Source organism: Apteryx mantelli, chromosome 30 (assembly GCF_036417845.1).
Source record: "Apteryx mantelli isolate bAptMan1 chromosome 30, bAptMan1.hap1, whole genome shotgun sequence".
Classification (NCBI taxonomy): domain Eukaryota; kingdom Metazoa; phylum Chordata; class Aves; order Apterygiformes; family Apterygidae; genus Apteryx; species Apteryx mantelli.
The window spans coordinates 1,317,669-1,338,826 of NC_090007.1; the positions used below are offsets into that span (position 1 = coordinate 1,317,669).

Genomic DNA, 21,158 nt, shown 5'->3' on the forward strand with positions numbered 1-21,158 from the left:
AAGGGCATGTGTTGGTGGCTGTCCCTTCTGTCACCGTGCCATTTGGAGCATCTCGTAACCTTGTGCTTCACAAGCAAAATCCTGCTTGTGTTTGCGATGCCTGTGAGTGCACCATGACAGTCTGTATGAAAACTGTTGCAGGATGCAATTAACTCGGCTGTCAGTTTTTCTTAATCAAAGCTAAATTTATTCTGTTTGAACATCAGCCCATTGCTCCTGGTTCTGATGGAGTCCTGTGCTGACAGTGGGAATCCATTCAGCTGTTTGGCGTCCTCCACCCTAGGCTCAACACCGTGTGTTCTGTTGTTGTTGTTGTTGTTGTTTTTTCCAGCGGTTTTTGCTTGGCGGTCATGCCCTTATCCTTTTCCAGCTCTCAGAAGCATGAAACTTGCATTTCAGAAACCATTGCTGCGTTTCCACCATTTAATTTTTCTCTTGTACCGTCTAGCTGCTTCCTTTTCTTACTTCTAACAAGTAGCAGAACTAATGAGGTTTGTGGGTGATGTGCAGTTAACTTTGTCTCTGTTAATCCTCACCCCTTTCCTCCTTTTGTCATCTTGATAGATTTATTTAGCTTTCAGGGCTTACTCCAGCATGTCAGTTGCTAGGAGGTTATATTAATTTGGCTTATTCGCAGTGGCTGCTACTATTAATTTCAGTCTAATATTAACAAGAAGTATAGATGCCGTTGTTGTGAATGTGCTTCACCTTATAACACTTCACCTGGCAATTAAAATGGGCAGAGGGAGTAGCAAAGCACAAGATTCAGCTAGAACAAAAACCTATCTTTAGAAGAATGATTTTGGCTATTTCTGTACATAATGTAGAATTTGTGATGAATTTATTAGTCTGTACCTGCAGCTTGCAGTCTCCTCTGGCTGAAATGCCCAAGCGAAACTCCTATCACTGAGCATCTCTGGTTTACAGACGCTTCACAAAAAAAAGCCTTTTTTTTTTTTTTTTTTCCAGTTGTTGTCTTACAAATATATAAGCCACAAAGTTCTGTTTGCTGGAAGCATTATCCATGCCCAGACACCAGTGCCTTGCAATGCTCCTGTTTTCTGTTGCGCTTTCCTTTAGCTTCCACAGCGTAACCTCGGCTGCCTTTGCTGTGCATCTTGTCCTTCCAGTGACACTGTGGCTATTTTGTACGCTGGCCTTTTTTTTGCATTCTGCAATACTGGTAGGTCCTCGAAGCGGGACAACCCTGGGCATCTGAAGATGCGCAAGTCTGTTCCCAGCAGCAGTAACTCTGGGAAGAGCAAGCGTGATAGGATTAATGGCAAACAGAAATACTATTTACGTGGTTCCAAGAAGAGCAAAAAATACTCAGCATCGCAGCCGTTGCTGACTTTCTCTCGGAGGCAGGCCTGTCTGTACCGGCGGCTCAACTTAGCAGCAGCAACTAAATCAGCACATAGTTCAGTTTGGAGTTCCAGAAAGGGCCTGAGAAATAGCTTTATACTGTGGTTTCTATTGCTTTTGCTGCCCTGATGTGGAGCCCTAAGCTCATAATATCCTGATATGGTGTCCAAAGAGGCACACAGTATAGATTAAGTGCTCAAACCTTCCCCAACTCTGTTAAGGAGAATGTGAGCAAACAGCTTAATTCAACAAATTGGTGCTTGAGTTTCGCCTTCAAGCATTTTCATCAGCTTATGTGCTCTCTTAATATTGTCATGATGTTTGCAGGTCATTTCACAAGCAACGTGAACATCATGACTTAAAAAGCCCATGTGAACTGGTCTGTGTTTTGCCTCCAAGCAATTCATCTGCAAGTTACACTTTGGATTTCTGGGCTTTGTCCTATGTTTTGTTGCATGCTTTGGGATCCGTTGAAATTAGAGATGGCAGAATAATCTGCTGCTGTCCGTGGGAATGAGGTGTAAGGAAACAGCTCTGCTGCATTCCTGCTTTCACAAGTCCCGTCCCTGTCAGTGCAGCAGGGCAAGCAGGCGTGTGGGGGCAGTTTGGGAGCTGACAGGCTTTGCACTCGCCATCCGCAGGATGTATTCAGATCAACCCATCAGGCTATTTACCTTCCCACAGGAGAGCAGCAGTTGGAAAGTAGTTTAAGATGGTGGCTTGTTGGGATAGAGGAGAGGTGGCAAGCCACACCTCAGTTGTTTGTTTCTTGTAATGAGTTTCCCACGTTGTTAGCAAGGTCATAAATTAGCTAGGGAGCTCAATTTTCCACGGTCATGAAATACTTGGTATTTTAAAGAACCTTATTTTGTTGCCAGAATATACAAAAACATTTGTGTATTACTATAAGTTCTGCAGGCTTAGGGCTCCCTTTATCTGTGTGTTAGATTGAAACCAAAGAAGTCATGGGGCTTAATGTGCTACTAGATAAATGATTTATAATTAGCTTGCTGTTGAGTGCCCACTTCTAAAAATTTTGTATGATCTTAGCTGTATATGATTTTTGCAAGACTCCTTCTTTCTAACTGCAGATTTGCTGTGGGCTTATTTTTTATTCCTAAAGAGATGACATCCGTTTGGGGGATCCACAAACATTGCAGCAAAACTTGAATTCTCAAGACTCAAAGCTGTTGTGCAAGGAAAAGCATCCTGTATAAACAGGCACAGAAGCAGTACCAAGCTTGTGCTGGAGGAATGTAACTGATAGGCTTCCATGTAACATGGTATTCAACCTAATCTTGAACCATGGGTCCAGCTGCCAAACAAGCCCAAACCAGCTGACATATTTATCGTGAGTATCAGTTATTTAGAAAGGAAAATTGTGAGAACTTTGAGTTTACTTTTGGTGACATTGTGCCGTACAACCTGCTCGTGACTCAAGCACACTGCATTCCTGGTTTTGCCTCGTTTAAGTGTGACTGGAACACTTAACTCCAGTGCTTTTAATTAAGAGTTGTTTGCATTCATCAATAGGGAGTGAAAATAGCTGGAGGGTGTACACAAGCTATCCTTCGCATAGGAAAGGAGTCCAACAAATTACATTTTGCCCTGACAAGACCAAGTTGCAGCACAGTAAAGACAAGTCACATGGCTGTGCTGATGGTAAGTTTATTCCACTGAAGTTTGCGGATGTGCTTATCCTGTCTCGTGTTGCTAGGACTAGAATAGGCCTGCAGAGATGCTAAAGGTGTGTTCTTGGTGCTGATCTGGAAGTTAGCTCGAAATCCTTTGGGCAAGGCAGAAGACGCTACCTTGAAGTATAGCTGTGTGGAAAAGAAAATGGAAGGAACATGTGGGGAGGAGACTTCAGGATGCTACTGAAGAAAGAGGAGACTGTATGCAGTGCTTCTTTCTGTGTTGAAGAAGCACCTTAAATGTCAAATTGGCATGTGTTTTGATTTGCTTGCAAATACCACAACCTACCTAAGCATCTGTAAAATTACCCATCTACCACCTTTAGAGAGCTCTTTCTCATACTCACCCTCATGTGCAGTGGAAGGGGGCTGCTGATGAGCAAGGGAAGGGATTCCTGGATGCCTGCCCCAGGTCTGTCTGGCGGGAGCTCAGGAAGCAGCACTGAAACAGAGAATCAGATTCAGTTTCTCATCAAGGGTATGGCTAAGAGGCAGATGATAAACCAAACTCACAAGATCTGCTGCCTAGTTTTTCTTTATTAGGAAAGTGTTCCTTTAGAATTGATCTTTCCTCTTTCTCCTGCCCCTTCTGGCTAACACAGGAGAACATCAGCAGATCTCGAGTCTGGAAAAAAACATGCCATCTGCACTTCCCTGTCATGACACTTTGCGAGAGGCAGCACAAAGCCTGATTTTAATTCCTGAAATAAATGCATCTGGAACACCAGCATTAGGCTGCATGGTCTTACTCTCCCTACTTTGACCATTTTTGTTGGAAACTCCTTTCCTTCTTTTAACTTCGTGTCTTCAAAGTGCACTACCTGCAAATTATTAAGAATCTAGAAGATAAACTGCTATGAGCCAGAAGGACTCTTGATCCTTGATCTGTGGCATTTGTACGTGTGGTGGTTTTACTAGTTGGAGGATTCTGTAGAACCAGTTCATGAGTGTTGCACAGAAAACACTCTAGCACAAGCAGAACGTGCTGGCGTGGAGGGATCAGCGTGCTCGAGATGGCCCTGCCACGGTGCAGCCCGGCTGCCTGCTGTGTGTGCTTACAAAGGCTGACTCCTGCTCTGCCTCCGGTCAGAACAGTCTGCACTGCAGCTGGACCTTTTCGGTATCGAACACAGACAAGTTGTACGTTTTGTTCAAACTGGGTCACAGTGCTTTTTCTGACTTTATTTTTTTGTAGGTAATAAGATAGATCAGGTTTTCCAGATGTGTCTGAAAGGAGCATTGAAATCTGCCTAGAAATGTGGTGAGACAATGTCTTTACGCAGTAAGAGCCCGTCTCAGTTTATCAGCACTGAAGCTGATAGCTTTTTAATCATGCATAATTTTGTTTAGTGGGGCTATTTACATGCACTTAAATGTGTCCTAGGAGGAGCATCCAATTTAATGCTATTATGATAAATTGATAATAGGTGATTCTAAACCAGTAGTGAGAGCACCCACACAAGAGGGTTTTACAAAAGCTACTAAATCAATTTTAATGAGCTTGTATTTTAGGTAAGCTGGTGCCACTTTTATTTACATGCAGATACTCACCTTTTCTAGAGCAAAGCTACTGGCCTCTGGGGTCAAGCTTCCGACCTACTGACTGCTTTGACTTAGGCAGTCTAAGGCAAAGACTTGAGCAATCTTTTATGACTGCTCCACTTTAAGATTAATTGCTTTGCTTTTGCTGAGTAAATGACTTGCTGCTCTGGAAAATTATACACAGCAAAAATCCTGCCTATGTAAGATTGCTATGCAAAAATAAGTTGCACTGTCTCCTTTTTCCTCTTTAGAGCTTTTGTTGGGACAGAGCTGCAGCGAGTTACCACGGGGGCAGGCGCTGCTGGCTTCGTGTCGATGGTGCAACTTGGTTACAAGGCTTGTGCTTCCCATCTTGCAGGAGTTCGGGAGTTAATCTGGAGCAACCAGAGATTGATGTTTATGCAGAGTGTAAAGCCAGTGACATTTACCAGGCACTTACTGGCAAAGTTGATGGGGAGTCAGTGGATGGGGGCTTTATTTTTTTAGCTGTCTTTGTTCTGCAGGGTTGCTAATATTCCCAAATGGAGTGTGCTTTTATCAGCAGCATCTGTGGTGCACAGTCTGACTCATGTGCTCTTTGAGTGAGGATGACAAATGGAGAGCGGAGACAAACAACTGCCTGGGATCAGTGTGCACTGCGAGAGGGGGAAGGAGAGAACGGTCATCTCAGAAGGCTTTTTTAATAACGTCCTAATTACCGCCCTCATGTGGGGAAATCTGGCTTTCTGCTTCTGAAGAAATCTAATTCAGATTTGTTTGGAAAAAGAGGAGAGACGATGAGCATCGTGGACAAAGAGGTTGGAAAAGTTTGTAGATTTGCAGTTCCACTGAACTCGAAGTGGCCTGCCCCTAATCCACTTCCCTCGCTTCTCATACCTTGTCTCTGATGCTTGAAATATCTTTGCATGCTTGCAGCGCCCTGGGGGGTTTTTGTGTTATTGAAGACATCCTGCACATGCTTGTCTGACTCACAGCACCAAATTTTAATACACCCCATTACAGCAGTGGCCTGTCATCCCAGTGCAGCTGTCCGGCAGAGGTACTGCATGTCCCTTGGCAGCAAGCTGCTCCCTGGCACCGGAACAGGTGGAAACAACCAATATGGATTGTTAAAGCAGCTCAGCTGCGCTCTTCCCTTTGGTTAACAAGTTAGGAAATGTTTGCCATGCCATACATCACATTTTTGCCTCATTTATCAGGTGAAAATACCATGGTACCCTTGTCCCATAGCAAAGTTAGCAAGCTGGGCATTTCCAGCTGTGGCCAGCTCGGTGTGGACGGGCAGGAAAAAATACCCTTTCCCGGGCGCGTCTTCTGAGCAAGATCTTTAATTCTCAGAGGACTCTGTCTCACTGTGCCACCCGTGGGTGGGAGTGTCGGCGAGGGGTGTATTCTTCACTCCCGAGGTCATTTTTGAAGCTTAAAATGCAGCAAAGGGGATGGGGGACGGGTAGGGGAGTTCCCACGTGCATTCGCATACTGAGTGAAGCCTGGTATCTAACTGTGCTTACAGGTGGGTGGGGAAAGACATCGCCGGGCCGTGCTCTGAAATGTGTTTCTGGGAAAGCGAAATCCTCGTTCTGGCATTTGTTGAAAGGGGATTTACCTGCAGGGAGCCTTCTTAGGAATAGGTAATGTGAAATTAAGCTGCCTTGTTTCATTTTGGTTCTTTAAGCTTTTACTAGCACATACCCATTTTCTCTTATCTTATCATGTGAAAAGTGCTCTTTGAATATTCTTTATAAAATCACTAAATTAATTGAAATAGGGGCTTCAAGAAATTGTACAACTTTGGTCACTAAACTTAAAAGCTAGGGAGGAGATGAGATTAGTGTTATGACTTCTGTAGATAAATATTTGTGAGTATTTGTGAATAGTTCTGACTTCAACAGAAATTGAAGCGTGAGTAAGCGTATGTCCTTTGATCAGCTCTCCAGTCCACTAACCTGTTGAATTTGGTGTCTGGCCCAAGGATTCAAAGCATAACGGGGTTCAAGGCACATGAAACAATCACAGATCTTTTCCCCTTTCTTTGGACAGTGTTTTTGCTTGTGGCATCCTAATTGTAAACAGGGCAGGGACGGTTTTGGAACGCATTAAATTACTGAAGCTTTCCTCTAGTCTTTGATCAGCCTAACGGCGTGCGATACGCTGAGCGCGACTCCGGGGTCCCTCTGTCCTTTCGGTTTCCCGCCGAGGCCGCTCCGCAAAGGCAGCGGTGCTTTTGAACGCGGATCGGCTGGTGCGGCCGGGAAGGCAGGGGAAGGCTCGGGGCAGCCGCTGAGGGTAACGCAGCGCCTTCGCGGCATGGACGTATTCGCTGGGTAGGAACCGCTAAGGTCTTCTAAAATTACTGAGTTCGCTGGAAAGACGGTTTCTTGTGCAAAGAATGTGATTCATTCTCCCAGCAGCCTCAGAGCTACGTGTAAATTAATACAACTCTTAGTTTCGTATGGGAAAAGCCAGCTAAATCAGATATCTAACTTCAGCTCTGCCTCCCCGACAGCCCTTGCTTAATCCTGCGTTCCCGACCTTTCTATGCCGAGCCGCGTTTGAGAAAACCGCTGGTGTCGTGCCTCCGCGCTCACCAGAGCATGGGCACGTGCACGGGGGTACCGGCAGGCAAACCGGTGGACGCGAACTTGCGTGACTGCTTTTCCGTAACCGTCCTGGTTTGTGCTCCGAGTGCTGGGTGCCGAATCCCCGTGAAAGAAGAGGGGGGACGTCCCGCGCGGCTGCAGCGGGGAGGCGCAGGCAGATGCTCTGGCGCTGCAGCCGCCTCCTGACTTACCCCGAAGCGCGCTGGCCGAGCGCCTCTGCCCCCGGCTGCTCTTGCCAAGACCTCCCGGCTGCCGGGAGTTTGGTGCCGCTCGGTAGAATTTCGGACAAAAATGAGTTTATCTTGTTTTGACACAGAAGTTGTAGCTTAATTGCCACAATGTTTACCTTGCTCCAAGCAGAGGCCTCAGCAACAGGGCTTGTTTACAATAAACTTGCGAATAGCTTTTGGACGACTACAAGACCTTCAGTTTAAATGTTTGGGGAAGGCTGGTGGTATCTGCCGGGGAGGTATTGCAGCAGCGGATTAAAGCAATTAAAGCAGCCTCTCTGCACTCCTCCAGCGCTTCCCAGATATCTTCAAGGAGCTGTAATCTTTGCGTTCGGTACACGCAGAACTGGATCTGCCACAATGCGATGATGCTTCTAAGGGTCACTAAATGACATTTTGTTAATTTGGGGGGGGGGATCCCTTAGAAAGAAAGGGGAAGTGCATTAAATGGTGGGGTGTTTTTGTTTTCCCTTAAAGCTGAAAAAATAAGGGCACAGCAACTGCGAGAGGCGACTCTATTTGTGCAGGCCCTGCCCCGGGTGCGGGGACGCTCCGCCGAGCGCAGCTTTGGCTTTTACGGCTGCAGCCGTCGCAGGAATGCGGAGCCGGCAGGGAAGCCACGCGGGCGCCCTCCGCTCTGCCATGCCGCCGCTGCTCCAGCGGCGTCTGGGAGCTTCGTGGAGTTATCTCGGATGCCCTATCTAGAGCTCCGGGCTGTTTAGGAGCCAAGAGTCTCACGCGGAGCTTCAGGTGTTTATTGCTTTTAATTTTAGGGTGATGTTGCCTTCAGATGTAGTTCTTCAGTTTCTGTAAGCCTATTGACTTCGGTTCATTTACTCCACCAGAATATTAGCAAAAAGCTGCCCGGCTTTGCCACGTAATGTGTTGCTGTTTCTCTCCTACTAGTTGTGATTGTGAGCTGAGTGTCACCACACCAGCACCTCACCCAAGGGTTTGAGCAGGCATTTTATCTTGTTGCTACAATAAAATTGCCAACAATTTGAGGTTGGCAACCTGATCGTAACACGAGTCTGCTGGGAGCGAGGCAGTGTTGTGCTGTTCTTCAGGGACGTGCTGCTTGCGGGCTGCAGTGTTCTGTATTAGAAATGGGCAACCTTGGTTCAAAGTGGCTTTTAAGAAAATATCTTTTGTGGCGTTTACTGCGATACACTGGCTTGGAAGAGTGGTTGGGCCTGGTACTGATGGAGTGAATGGCTGGGGGGCAGTAGGAGACTTCACACAGTTCTAGGAAAGCCTGGAACCTGCTGTTCCTTCCCAAGTGTCAGTAACTGGTTGGCAAGTCATCTAACATTAACAGCAGTAATAAAAAAAAGTGCAAGTCTTATAGCAGATTTCTTAAGTATATCCCCCCCCCCCGCATTTACAGCTCTCAATGCTGTTAGCTCCTTTAAAATATTAGTTAATGGGGTGCTGATCTTCAGCTTCTCATTTGCGCTTCTCTTGCCTCAAACAGCCCCTGGAAAACTTCAGGGATTAAATAGGAACCTCTTTAAAATGAATCTAACATGGTAGCAAATAATGTGCAAGGGAAGGGTCTGTGTTACCATCTGTGGAGCTGCAGACTCCACATGATGCAATGTGCCGTATGTTGTATCAAAATAAACCTCTTTATTTTTAACAAAGCGCGTTTAAAAGACACAATAGCAGAACAGTCCGTCAGTCCCTAAATCTGAGAAAGGCCTTACTTCGCTCTGCCAGGCACACCACCCCACTCCACATCCGTCATCCGTCAGCGCCTGAGCAGGCTCTGATGAGCTTCAGACTCCTACTCCGACATTTTGGGAGTTAGACTCCGTTCCACGCTAGCGCTCAGGAGCTGAGCTGCTTTGCGCTGATTCACGGGGTATAAACCGTGTTTATCTTCAAAGGGGGGTGTGTGTGTGCACACGCGCGTGTGCGTTCTCCCAGGGCTGCCTGTAGAGTAATCTGCAGAGCAAGCTGAGTTTACAGGCGAGCCTGTTTTGGATACGGCGCCGGCTCTGAACACAAGGGACTCTGAGCTTGGGAATTAAAGCGCTTCTGCGCGAGGCGGAGGGGTTGACGCCGCTGCCGCTAGCGGGTGGCATCGTTGAGCGTCGCTCAGCTTCTCCGTGTCCCCTGCAGGTTGTGGTCAGGTCACCGTAGTATCAGCTGTTCTTTTCTTCATTAATAGTTCGTTTTGCTTTGCATTTCTCCCGTGTGGGTGGCATCATGAGATGTGTCATGATTCTCTGAGTAGTTTAATGAGTATTCCCTGCTTTCGTCGTCCCCTCGCAGCTCTCCCTCTTGTCCTACAGTTCTTGCCTTTGTTCTCCCGTGCCCGGCTTGGTCGTGCCGCAGCTGGACTCGTTTTTACGGTACTTGGACTGCGCGGGCATGTGTAATTAGTTGCTTTTTTTAAAAATCTGCAAATGAATATGCACAATGTTCTGAGCACAAGCTGAGGGTTGTTTGCAAGCAGCAAACTTGCTGCTGTCAGACTTGCTTAAAATTGCCAGTTCTGCGCCGTGGCTGGTAAACACGCAAACTTTGGACATTCAGGCTAGAAGGAGTTGTGGATTTTACTGCTAGACCACTTCATGTTATTCAAACAGTTTTGCTTAAAAAAAAAAAAAGAGTGCTTTAGCCACAGATGTGCTCGGGTTAACCCTTGCTGTAGGCACTCCTTAGGGTCTTCAGGTGAAGCTATTGCTCTTGGCGGTGGCCTGCTCCAAGCTGTCGCCCCGTCCCCCGCAGCAGAAGCCGGGAGCTGGTGCGCGGGACGGCGGTTATCGGCGGCAGCGGCGGGCCGCAGCGGGCTGCCGAAGGCCGGCAGAGGCGCAGGGCTGCTCTCGCCGGCGCCCCGAGGCGCAGGGCTGCCGTAGCTGTCACGCTCCCTGCGCTGGGACCACGCGTACCTTTGGGAGGTGAATGGCAGATTTCAAAGCAGCTTGGGATCGAAACGGTCTTTAAAAACAGGCTTTTCTAGGAGAACTATTTTTTTTTTTTCCTTCTCAGAAATTTGTTGAAGTCTTTTCCTATTCTGGTTGTGAAAAAAAGCGCTTTCCTTCCCCTGCAACTCAGACAGAGTCTCAGGGCTTGTCTTGTCCATCAGTCAGCAGCGAAATGCAATGTTTACATCTCATGAGGATGAGTGAGGTCAGCACGGATGTCATCAGTACTGATTCCTGTAGCTTCTATTTATGGTAGCATTTCCTTCCAGTTTAATAAATAAAAACAAACCAGTATTTCCTTTACATGAATTTAGCCATTGCCCCAGATCGAAAGCCTCCCAAGCAGCTTGCAGAAAGCCCATTGCTGTCTTCCATGATGGTGTTGAAATGACTTTCTAGTGACCTGGTCGTTTGCTCTCATGTTTCCAACTCCAGGCCGTGGGATTTACTTGCTTTGTGCTGCCTGTTGTCAGAGCAGTTGTATCCTCCCTGCGGGATCTAGATTTACCTCGTTTAACACTTGACGTTGAGCTGCTCCACGTGTAACGCCTGCAGAATCCTGCCGTCCTCGGAGGAGGGCATGAATGAATGCGCGCGCCGTGTTTACTTGGTGCGTTTTTCCTCCCCAGTGACTAATCCACCCGGTTTCTTATCCTCGTATTCTGCAGTTGCTTTTACCTTTTCTTCTTCAGGCATCTCCTACTGTCACCCAATTAGCTGTCTGGAGCGGTCGCTTTACCTTTCCTCCATCGCAAGTACCTGCTCGTCAAATTGCAGGTCTTACTTCAGCTGCTAAATTAGATCATAGCTCCTCCTTTTTACCCACACTATTGCTGAAATATCCTCCTGCCTTTTCTGTCACTAAGAACTAATGCAGTAAGCTTCAGCTCTGTCGAGAAGACAGTTTGTGTAAGACATTTATCTGAGTAATATGGAAATTTCACCAAAAGTTGCCCCCCTCTAATGAACAGTTCTGTTCTTACCTGGTAAAAGATTTGTGTAATCAGAATTCTTATAAAATGAGTAAGTGCAGTGTAAAATGAACTTTCTCTTCCTCCTTAAGCTTCCTCCCCCTGTTTTTAACTTTATTCTTTGTAACTGCTTGAAAACCAATGGATGAACTTAAAGGTTTTGAATTTCAAAGTTCGTTCTGCCTTTCTGTGTTGACTGCAGCAGCAGCGGAAGGTGCTCCAAGGGTCACGTTTGTCATCTGAGGCTTTCTGTTACAGCTTGCAACCAACAGTCATCGCTGTATCTTTGGCAGTTTCCAGAATACTGAAGTCCTCAAAGAGTGAAGCAATGTTTTATAGTGGCTAGAATGAATCCTGCTCAAAACCGTCTCCCCACTTAAAAGAAGCTTTTAAAATACTTTGTAGGTTTAGAATTAAAAGTCCTACGGTATGTACTTAACTCAGCTACGGCTTTGGTCAATTGGTTCAATGCTGAAATCAGGTGGGGGGGCAGGGGAGCAGTCTTTTGCCTCTTTCACAGCAAAACCTTGTACCAGGCGCTAAGAAAGTAGCTGTCAGTCCATGCTTAGAAAAGCTTACTGCTGCGTCTGTGCAAATGTGTCTCATGGTGGCCTGTAGCATTGAGTTAAACCTGCTCGGAAAAGAGCAGAAGTCAGACTGAAGAAGTAATTTCTCTTAATTGAAAAGACCATTAAAAATGATTCTGCTGGACTGACCATGCAGTCAACTTCAGATCAGTGCCCTTTTGAATATAGCTAGATTAGTGCCAGGCTTGAATGGGTTAAATAGAGAAGTGAGACTAAAGTCCAGTTTTTAACTAGTTGGAATTTTAGGAATTGACAATTAGCTTTCTTAGCAAAACAGGACTGCTAGAAATTGCACTTCTTGTTTAGTTAAGACCTGTCTTTTTCATATGTCTAAATTAAGTTCTGCAGACAGTCAGGAGCCAGTTGCAAAACAAGCCTATAACATGTCGTTAATGGTCCTGTATTAAAATGAAATTGCATAAAAGGCTGGTGTTGCAGCACAAACGCTGTTGCTGTAAACGTGCTGCTCTGCTTTGCCAGGTTTGCTCTGGTTTTACGATAGCCGCCTGGGCGAGACCGAAGGCAGCAGTGTACCAGGACCACCTTTCTCTAGAGAGAAATGAGAAGCAGATCAGCTGATGCCCATTTCCAGCCCTCATGTGCTGCAGCAGGGCTCTGCTGCGTAGAGAAGCTTGTTTCTGCATTTCCTTCCGTGTCCCTTATTCCGTCGCCATCCTCTGTCCCCTCCTGCCTCTGTGTCTGGAGGCAGGATGCGGAGCGGCTCCGGAGCCTGCTCCTCCTTGCCTGCTTCCCGGGCTCTGCGATGGTGCCAACCTTCGCGGCGGTACCTCTGCACCTTGCAAAAGCCGGGTGGGTGTGTGTTAGCGGGTGACTCAGCTTTGTCCTTTTGCTCGAGTGAGAAGCGATGTCTTGGTGTTTTTTATCTCCCTCCTCCCTCTCTCACGGAGGCAGCTGAGCCGAGCCGAGGACGGGAACAGCGCTGGCTGCGTGGGAGGGAGATGCAGTAGGAGGGTTCCCCGACCCCGGAGCCTCTGCAGTGATGCAGCCAATTGACGTACTTTCTCCTGCATCAAAGTGACGGTTGCCGGGCTGCCTCATTGAGCCCGTCTTTTTCTTGTTTGATATTAAAGTACAAAGCTGTGTAAAAAAACCACATGCTTTTCTACTCTTTGAAGTGGTGCTGGCTAAATGCCTGAAAAACATTCTCCAGTGGTGGTGGAAAAAATCCCATTACGTTTTACAAATGTTTTTGTTTTATTTCACCCCTTTCTTTCAGAAGCTTCATAATAGTCCTCTAGAGACTTGGTCTGGTGTTACTAGCAGAAGCTGACCCGCCCTGATAGCTGTGTTGCAAACAAGACTTGCAACTAAACCATAAAGAAATAAAACTTGCATTTAATTGGCTGGTTTTGTGTTTTTCTTTCTACATTGTATAGTGTATTTTCCTTATCGTGTGCATCGTCTAGCTCTCAGCAAGCCACGGGTTGAACACGTAACCTGGTGTCTAACTTGTGCTCTTTGGGACTTGAGTCTAGAGGCTGTTAAGCTGATTGACTGTATTGCTTTCAACCTTATATAGTGGTTTTTAAGATGAAAAATAAAATAAGCAAGAGTGTATTTTTTTCAAAGTAATGTAAAGCTCCTGAGCAAGAAATACTGGACTAAACATTCTTGTAATGGCAAGAAAGATGGGACACAATCAGCTGTAGAAGCAGACGGTGCATTGCACTAATGGTGTACGTGTGCAATCTGTAGCTTTTTAAAATGCATTGGTGACTTCTGCTGAATGAAGAAATGAATTAGCCAGTGGTTAACAACTGTGCTTATGCCTTTATGCATTACAGTGCTAGGCATGCTATAGGATGTGCATCTAGGGTGAGATCTCTATCTAGGCTTGGTCACCAAGAAACAGTATTTTAATAGATAAAATTGGTCATCTGTAGTTTATCAGTGTCAGCACAGCTATGCTGGTGGCAGATCTTTTCCTATCAGGACAGAGATGTCAGTCTTCTACTTTCTATCAAGTGCAATGAGCCTTAAATTGCAGGAATGGGAATTTAAGAGCCCACAGCTAGACTGGACTTGGATTCTGAGTCATTTTAAAAGTAAAACTTTTTTTTTTTCCAAATCTGAAAGGTCAGTAGAAGTTTTTCCACAACACTTGAAAATTAATTCAGTGGTTACTTTTGTCATTTATGCGATCTAATATTTTCCAGTTAGGGTTAGCAGACAAGAAGTAGCAGCATGACCAGGAATCAGGCTCTCCTAAATAGATCAGGATTCACTGCCTCTTTCACTAGGGGATGCCGACTATATGCAAGGATGTGCTTTGCTTTGGTTTTCAGTAGGTAGCATGAACTTTTCTTTCTTTCTTTCTTTTTTAATGATGAGTTGCAACAGTGTGCTAAAAGGGTTTCTGCAACTGTGATTTAACAGCCAAATCGTATAAAACATCTACAGTTAAAGCCTGGAGTTTTCAACTGCAGTTATTGTGCCTTAGCCGACTAGCAGCGTGATGTTTGACAAGTAATAGCAGCATGGTTTTTACTGTATTTGTGTAAATGACTTAGTAAACTGGTAAAATTCCACTAATCCCTCTGTAAATGAGCTTATCATGGGATATGAATTTCCTGTTGCCTGTCCCCTACTGCTCAGCGTAATAAAACAGGCAGCCAGAAAATCACGTTGGTTCCTGCCTGCGGTGTCTGTCACTTGTTCCAGTTTGGGTTACCTCGCTTCTGCAGCGGTTACAGTTTTCCAGTTTTCCTCCAGCTTTAGGCTCTTTGTTTGGGCATTTAGAACCGCAGCTCATAAACAGATGCCGTTAGGATATGAGCATGATATGAGCTCTATGGGCACAGGCGGCGTGCTGAGGAGTGCGAAGGGCGAGTTGCTGACGGTCAGAGACGAGTGAGAAGCTTTCGTGCTTGGAAGATGTAGCGCGATGCTGCCCGGAGCGCCTGAACGAGGCGAAGGCCTGCGAGGGAGCTTAGGCCCGTGTCCGCTCTTGGGGATAAATAAGCTCGATTCATTCTTTCTCCCTTTATATGTTTTTATTAACTGAGGCAAGATATTTATGAAGTGCCGGCTATGGGAGAAATGCCCAGCGCTGCGGGCCGCGCCACGCCGCTCGCCCCCCCTTATCCTCGCTCCCCTGCCCGCCAGCGCGGAGCGCCGCAGGCATGGGATCTGCTCGCCGCCCGAACCCTTTCCCGTCCTGGGACGGCTCATTGCTGCCTTCGGCGTTTGTTGTCGCTTCCGTCATCCCAAATCTCAGGCCGGGGCTCTCCCCTTCGGGCTTCTGCGCCCAGGTTTGGGTGAGCCTGGGGCTGGGCCAGGGCACCCGCTTCCCCGCGCAGGGCGGCTCCTGCCGGGCAGCCGGCGGCTCCTGCCGGTCCAAGCGGCGCGGGGAGGGCGGCCGCCGCGGGATGTGGCCCTCTCCGGTGCCCAGCACTGCAGCTGGGAGGGAGAATTCCCGATTTCCTCGCTGTGAGGAGGCTGCGTATGCGTTAAATATGACTTTTCTATCACTTTGTGTTGAATATTTACGCTTATTCTTTCTTCTGTTTTCCCAGGAGTATTCCAGGCCTAGTGGAAAACGGTATGTATGCGTTGTGGCCATTCGAGGCCTTTCTTTTCTTGCAAAAGTCAGTAACTAATATTGCATTAAGTTTTCCCTTCTTGCCATAGTTATCCCATAAGAACTGGTTTTGGTCAGTTGGGTTCTTTTAGTCTTAAGCCCTCTCGAGTTGAACTGAGCTTTGCATTAAGTGCGTACCAGCCATACCAATTTGAAGAGTCTGTTTTGAAACTAAGAGAGTTGATCCTGATGCAGGACTTCAGCGCTGTGAACTAGATCGAGGTGACGATGCTCTAAACTTGGGGTCAGGCCACTGCATGAGATTTTGCTTCGGCTTGGAACGATTGCACCACAAATAATGAAGACTTAATTTTTCTTTTTCTTTTCCTTGGGATAATTATGTTCACTCAAACTCTTCACTTGCTAGGCAAAGCAGGATCTAAATTTGGTGCCTCTTTTAATCTTTTCAGCATATGTTTTTTTTTGGAACAAATCTAAAAGCCCTTCTGCTTATTCCTGGTCCATGAATTTTCTTTAGAGTTAAAGGGAGTGGGATGTAATCGCCTGGCAGATTTCAGGGTGGGCAGGCGAAGCCCGAGGTCTCGTCTGCTCTGCAAGTCGTTCCCGCTGGAGGAGCGTGTGCGCTGGCAGGGCAGTGGCTGTGCCAGGATAACGCCCCCAGGGAGACGGTCTTGCTCGGGAACAGAAATGCCTTACTGGTTTTAACTAAACCCAGCTGCAGTCAGGCATCGTATCGCTGATCTGGGTGGAAAGGCCGGGCTGACAGCCACCGCGTGCGTCCCCGTCGCCATTGCTGTCAGCCGTCGTTCCCACGAGCTCTCAGCTGGTTGCGTGAGGTCTCCTAGCGGCTCTCGGCACAAGGCTGGTGTAAATCGTTCACTGGTTATTTAGGTTAGGGCAGATTAACTTTGCATGGAAATGTTTTATCAGCCCTTAGTGCCTAAACTGTGGGAACAGTTAAAAAAAAAAAAAAAAAAACAGCTAGAGAAGGGTATTTTTAATCCGGTTTTGCTCTGTCTGCAAGAGGATGTTTTGACTATCTCTTTTCCCCCCACAAATGCACGCTGCTGTAACGGGGATTAAGCAGACGGGAGCAAAGCGTTCTCGCCCTGGAATAGGCACAGTTGCACGCGGGAGCCGTGCAGAGCGACCGCACGGCGATCAGCCCCGAGCGAACGCCCGCCTGGGTGGTCGCAGCCATGGCCGCCGCGGCCGGAGCCGGTCTCTTCCCTGCAGGAGTGCGCCGCGTCTCGCTCCGCTCGCAGCCGTGCTGCGCCGCCGAGGTTGACGCCGGCCGCAGAATAGCTGGCTGACGTGAGGTCGAGGAGGAGCCTTCCTCACCCGGCGGGCGACATGCTGGTTGCTGGGACCCCGGCGGGTGCCTGCGCTGGCATCCCCAGGACCTGGCACTCCTCTGGAGAGCTTAATGGTTCCCAGGGAAGACAGGAGGCTTGCCGTGCTTTGCCGAGGGTACATGGAAATCTGTTTCTCAAAACAAATCAGACTTTCACCATAGCAGAGATTTTTTTTATTAGATGGTATATATTTCCTCAAAATCTGTTTGCAGTTTAATTTGAATTAGACCACCTGGGCTAGAGACTAATTTTGACGAGTTATTCAAGACATTTTTAGTGCTCTGCATTTTTCTATTTAGATACATAGCTGGAAAGAAATACCCTTATTTTTGTGATAACCTTAAGTTTCAGCTCATACAGCCTGTGACGGTGCATTTTCTTTTCCAGTTTTGTGATTGAGTAAATGCTGTTGGTCCTGACTCTTTTCCAGATGTCAGTATTTGCATTTCCGTTGTGCAGAAAAGCTTCTGCCTTCATCCGTCTTTTGGTTTCAAGTTAGCTGTCAGGGACATAAAGAATGCTCTTTTTTTTTGCATTGGTGAGTGACTGTGAAGTTAAGAAATAGGGAGTAAAAGCAACAGCAAAACTTTGTTTGCTGTCCAGTTATGAATAAAACCTGGTGGCAAAAAATGACGTGGCTAATTCTCCGCATCTGGATGTAGGAGGGGGTTGACTTGCACCTTCCCTGGGAAGTCAAGGTGCGGGTGAGGGAGCGGGGGCGATGTTCAAGAGCACCGAAGCAGCTCCGCTGAGCCGTGTCCAGCATCGGCAGAGCAGGATGGCACCTGTTGCAACACGAGTTACCTAATGCTATCTAAACATTCAGAGGAGTTTGAATAGCTTTTATATTTTTCTTTCTTCTCTTCTAATCTAGAAGGTTAAGAAAAGTACTAGAAGATTTTCTAACTATTAGCCCAAGCCTATGGAAAGCGGTCAGCAAGCTAAAGGTCGACCATTACCTGGCGGCAGCTCGCTCGCGCGTCATCTCGTAGAACCCTTTGCACAGTTTGTAAGGTCCTTTTTTTAGCCTCCCTGTTTTATTTCCAGCCTGAGAGTCTTTCGGAGCTGCTCCCAGCACCAAGTCCTTAGCTAAGTGCTGAACTGCTGCCAGGCCAATGTGACTTGACTTCCTGTAAGAGACACAAAAGAAAACGACCTTCTGCTTCCTTTCCCTCTCGGCTCAACAGATTCCAGGGCCCGATGTAGGAGTTGCTCCTTGTTGCAAATCCTCACATGATGTTGCAGTCATCAGTATTACCAAAAGACCCAGGCTTGCATGAAAACAGCTACACAGACGCTGCAGTCACATGCAGATACTGGCCTTTTCTCTTAGTGTAATTACTTTGATAGATGGAACAAGTGCAAAGTAGTCATCAAGCTGATCAAACTCTCTCCTGATCTGCATCTGGAAACAAGTCTCCTCATTTTTGCTTGCATGCAGCTGACTTCATGGGGGTGGCGGGGAGGGAGGGGGCCCTTGGCTCTGCTGCCTATTGGGCATTTCTCCTGGGCATCTTTTTTTGCCCGTGCGGATACATCGGTAATGAAAACAAGATGACTAGAGAAAGCTGGGGAGAGAAAGTCACAAGACTGCTCCCATACCGGTGTGTTTTATGGACATATGAAGAAAGCATTAGTAGTTACTCTCACATGATGTGTCTGTCGCAAAAGGTCATTCGCATTTATAGTGAAATGACAGGGAACTGTCCCCTAAATGCAAATGAGGCTGTTTGGCAGTGAGGAGCTGGTGGTAAATAATATCATAGGGCAGTTCAGCTCCCAAGCAAGCACCATACCGGCCCGTCCGGCTTTAGGAGACCTTAAGCTGTTAATTACTTCTGAAGCATGTGGTTAGGAATTTGAGCTCTTGCCTAATGCAGATCTATAGTTTGTGATTTTTCAGAAGTACCAGTGGGGGCTGAATTTTCCCTGTATAGATGAGGTCCCTGCTCCGAGGTCCTTGTGCAAAGATTCCCACTTTGGGTTTGTGAGGCCCAGTTAACAACAGAGTGCTGACTCGGGGGGGAACGTTGCTTTTGCGTTAGCAAAAAAAAAATAGAAAGTTATGTATGTTCAGACATGGGTATTCAAGAGTATTCAAGACCCGAGCTGTCCACGTGAGCTTGGCTGGGCAGTGTGCTTGGAGTCCCGGTGATTACTAGATCATGGGTGTTGCTTAATTCTGTCTTGAATCACTTTTCTCCTTGCTCATAACTGTAAGTAGCTCTCTGTCAGCATGTGCGATATTAACACCAGCCGGGATAATGTTTGTTTCAATTCAAGGTCATTGAAGGATTCTCAGGGTTAGGTTAGTGGAAACTGCTCTTTTCTCACTGCTTGAAGTCTTTAGCCGGTGTCTGGACATATTGCCCATGGCTGTCGAGTCAATGCGTTACTTAATCTGTGTTGCAATATCAAACTTTCTTTAGCAACAGTCCGTCTAGGCACTGTGCTTTTCGGGGCATGGTTGCCTTGCTTCATTGATGGCACCATTATGTCTAGAGAGTTTGTTGCTTTTAGTCCCATTGAAATTTAGTCCCTTGAAATCCCTTAACACTGCTTACTTGTAAGTTTGCATCTTTCAGATGACTCCTTAAGGAAAGAAGTGAGTGAACATTGTGTACTTGAGTTTCACGTCAATTGCAAAGACATTATAAGCTCTCATTTCAGATTTGGTCCATTGGATTTATTCACTGGCTCAAGATGTGATTGTTATAAACTGCATTCCGGATTTTGAAGCTACGTTGTGCTCGCTTTGCTGCTCACATCATTGCCAGGAAGGGTGAGTTTGCAGTAGCTACCCCGAAAGCTGTGAAGACTGGTCACGATAGAACTAGACAGCATTTGCAGAACTAACGGCAGAAAATCTTTGTCCGCTTGGCAGTAAAGCGAGCAGATATGACCCAGGTGTGTGCTGAGCAGATCCACTGAATAAGGAAGTACCATTTTTATATGGCTATTCCTTAGCAAAAACTGTATTTTAAAACAAAGGACAGTGTTCTCATAAGCAGCTCACACTAAAGATCCTGTGTGCGAACCTGGAAAACCAGCTTTTCTGTATTTGTGCCAGATTACAGCAAATGCTGGTCAGACGTGTTTCAAGCTCTGCTGGGTTGAAGTGTGCTAAAAATTCTGCTAAGAAATGTGCTCTGAAGACCTCTGAGGGATAGTTACCTGGCTACTGTGGGATACCCAGTTGACGGAGCAGCGAGGAATTTAGCACAGAAATGTACAATTTTATTTTAATCAGGTGCGTAGCTGACACTTCTCCTTGCTTTGCAGCCCAGAGCTGGCAGTTCCAAGTAGTATCATTTAGACCATTCTTTCTTTCACCTCAGAAGAGCAGTTTTCCTAACCAGAGGAAGAAAATATCACTACATTTTTGAAACAGGGCAGACTGAAAACAAAAAAGCAAAACTTTCTACATGCAGTGATTGTGCAAACGTCGCCTGGCCCTTAGGGCCAACCTTTCAGTCACTGCCGGTCGCCTGGCAAACACTGTCGGTAAGAGCAAAGCACTGAGAATGCTCTGGTTTTGATAATGTTGTGGCTTTAAAAATGCTTTCTGAAAATTCAAAGTGCAAAGCAACGCTCTAACAGCCAAAAATATGTTATGATTTATATGCCTTCACTGGAAGCTGGTTTAGATGTGCTGTAGGCGACTGTATATCAGCCCTCCTAAATTACACAAAAGAGGCTAATATGCTTCTGGCTCCCATTCTCTAAGGTTTTTTATGGCTCTATACTACCCCCAGGCTCATCAGAGAGCTTGTCAGCAGTTTTCTTGTTTGCTCGGCATCAGCTGAATGCTGCTTCCCAGTAGTGTGAGGCTTGACTAAAGAACAGTCATATGAAGAGGATGGCTTATCTTCCTGCATTTGAGCAGAAGGTATTTAATCTTTAAGTAAATATTTTTGTCATAACCTCAGGTTTTTTTCAAGCTTGATGTTTGCAAATATTCGGGTACAAGGCCCCTTTGTGCGGACACCAGAGTGAAACTGAATTGAAACCGAATCCAATGCAGAAACACCTGAGAGCCCCTTAGCCCGTCTCCTGCTGTAGGCTGGGGGGATTGGTTGCCACAACCACGCACAGCAGAAACGTGCTGCTTATACTTTTTGTTTTTGACATTGCAGAAAGTGGGCTGAAGGGGGAGACTTCACCCTGAACTCCTCTGCGCCAGTGCAGGCAAAAGCCTACATGGAAATAAATCAGCCTTGAATTATGGTCCTAAGGTCAACAAGTAGGAGTGACGCTGGAGCAGATGGCCCAAGTTCCTCTGGGTAGGATATCTTGTCCTCGAGCATCAGGTGACCTCA

General features: G+C 46.6%; 1 non-coding gene across 4 annotated transcripts in view; it reads left to right on the top strand.

Moving 5' to 3' along the window:
- The window catches only part of LOC106486734 (uncharacterized), a 74,976-nt gene that overhangs the window by 38,705 nt on the left and 15,113 nt on the right, over positions 1-21,158 (top strand). The window contains exon 3 of one of the 4 annotated variants that reach the window (XR_010886609.1): positions 15,459-15,484. The exons of 2 other annotated variants lie outside the window; for them this stretch is intronic. This is a non-coding gene — a transcript (uncharacterized protein). Of the gene's footprint in view, positions 1-13,159; positions 13,226-15,458; positions 15,485-21,158 lie in introns of those variants that run through there. One more of the 4 variants, XR_010886612.1, reaches the window with a different exon arrangement.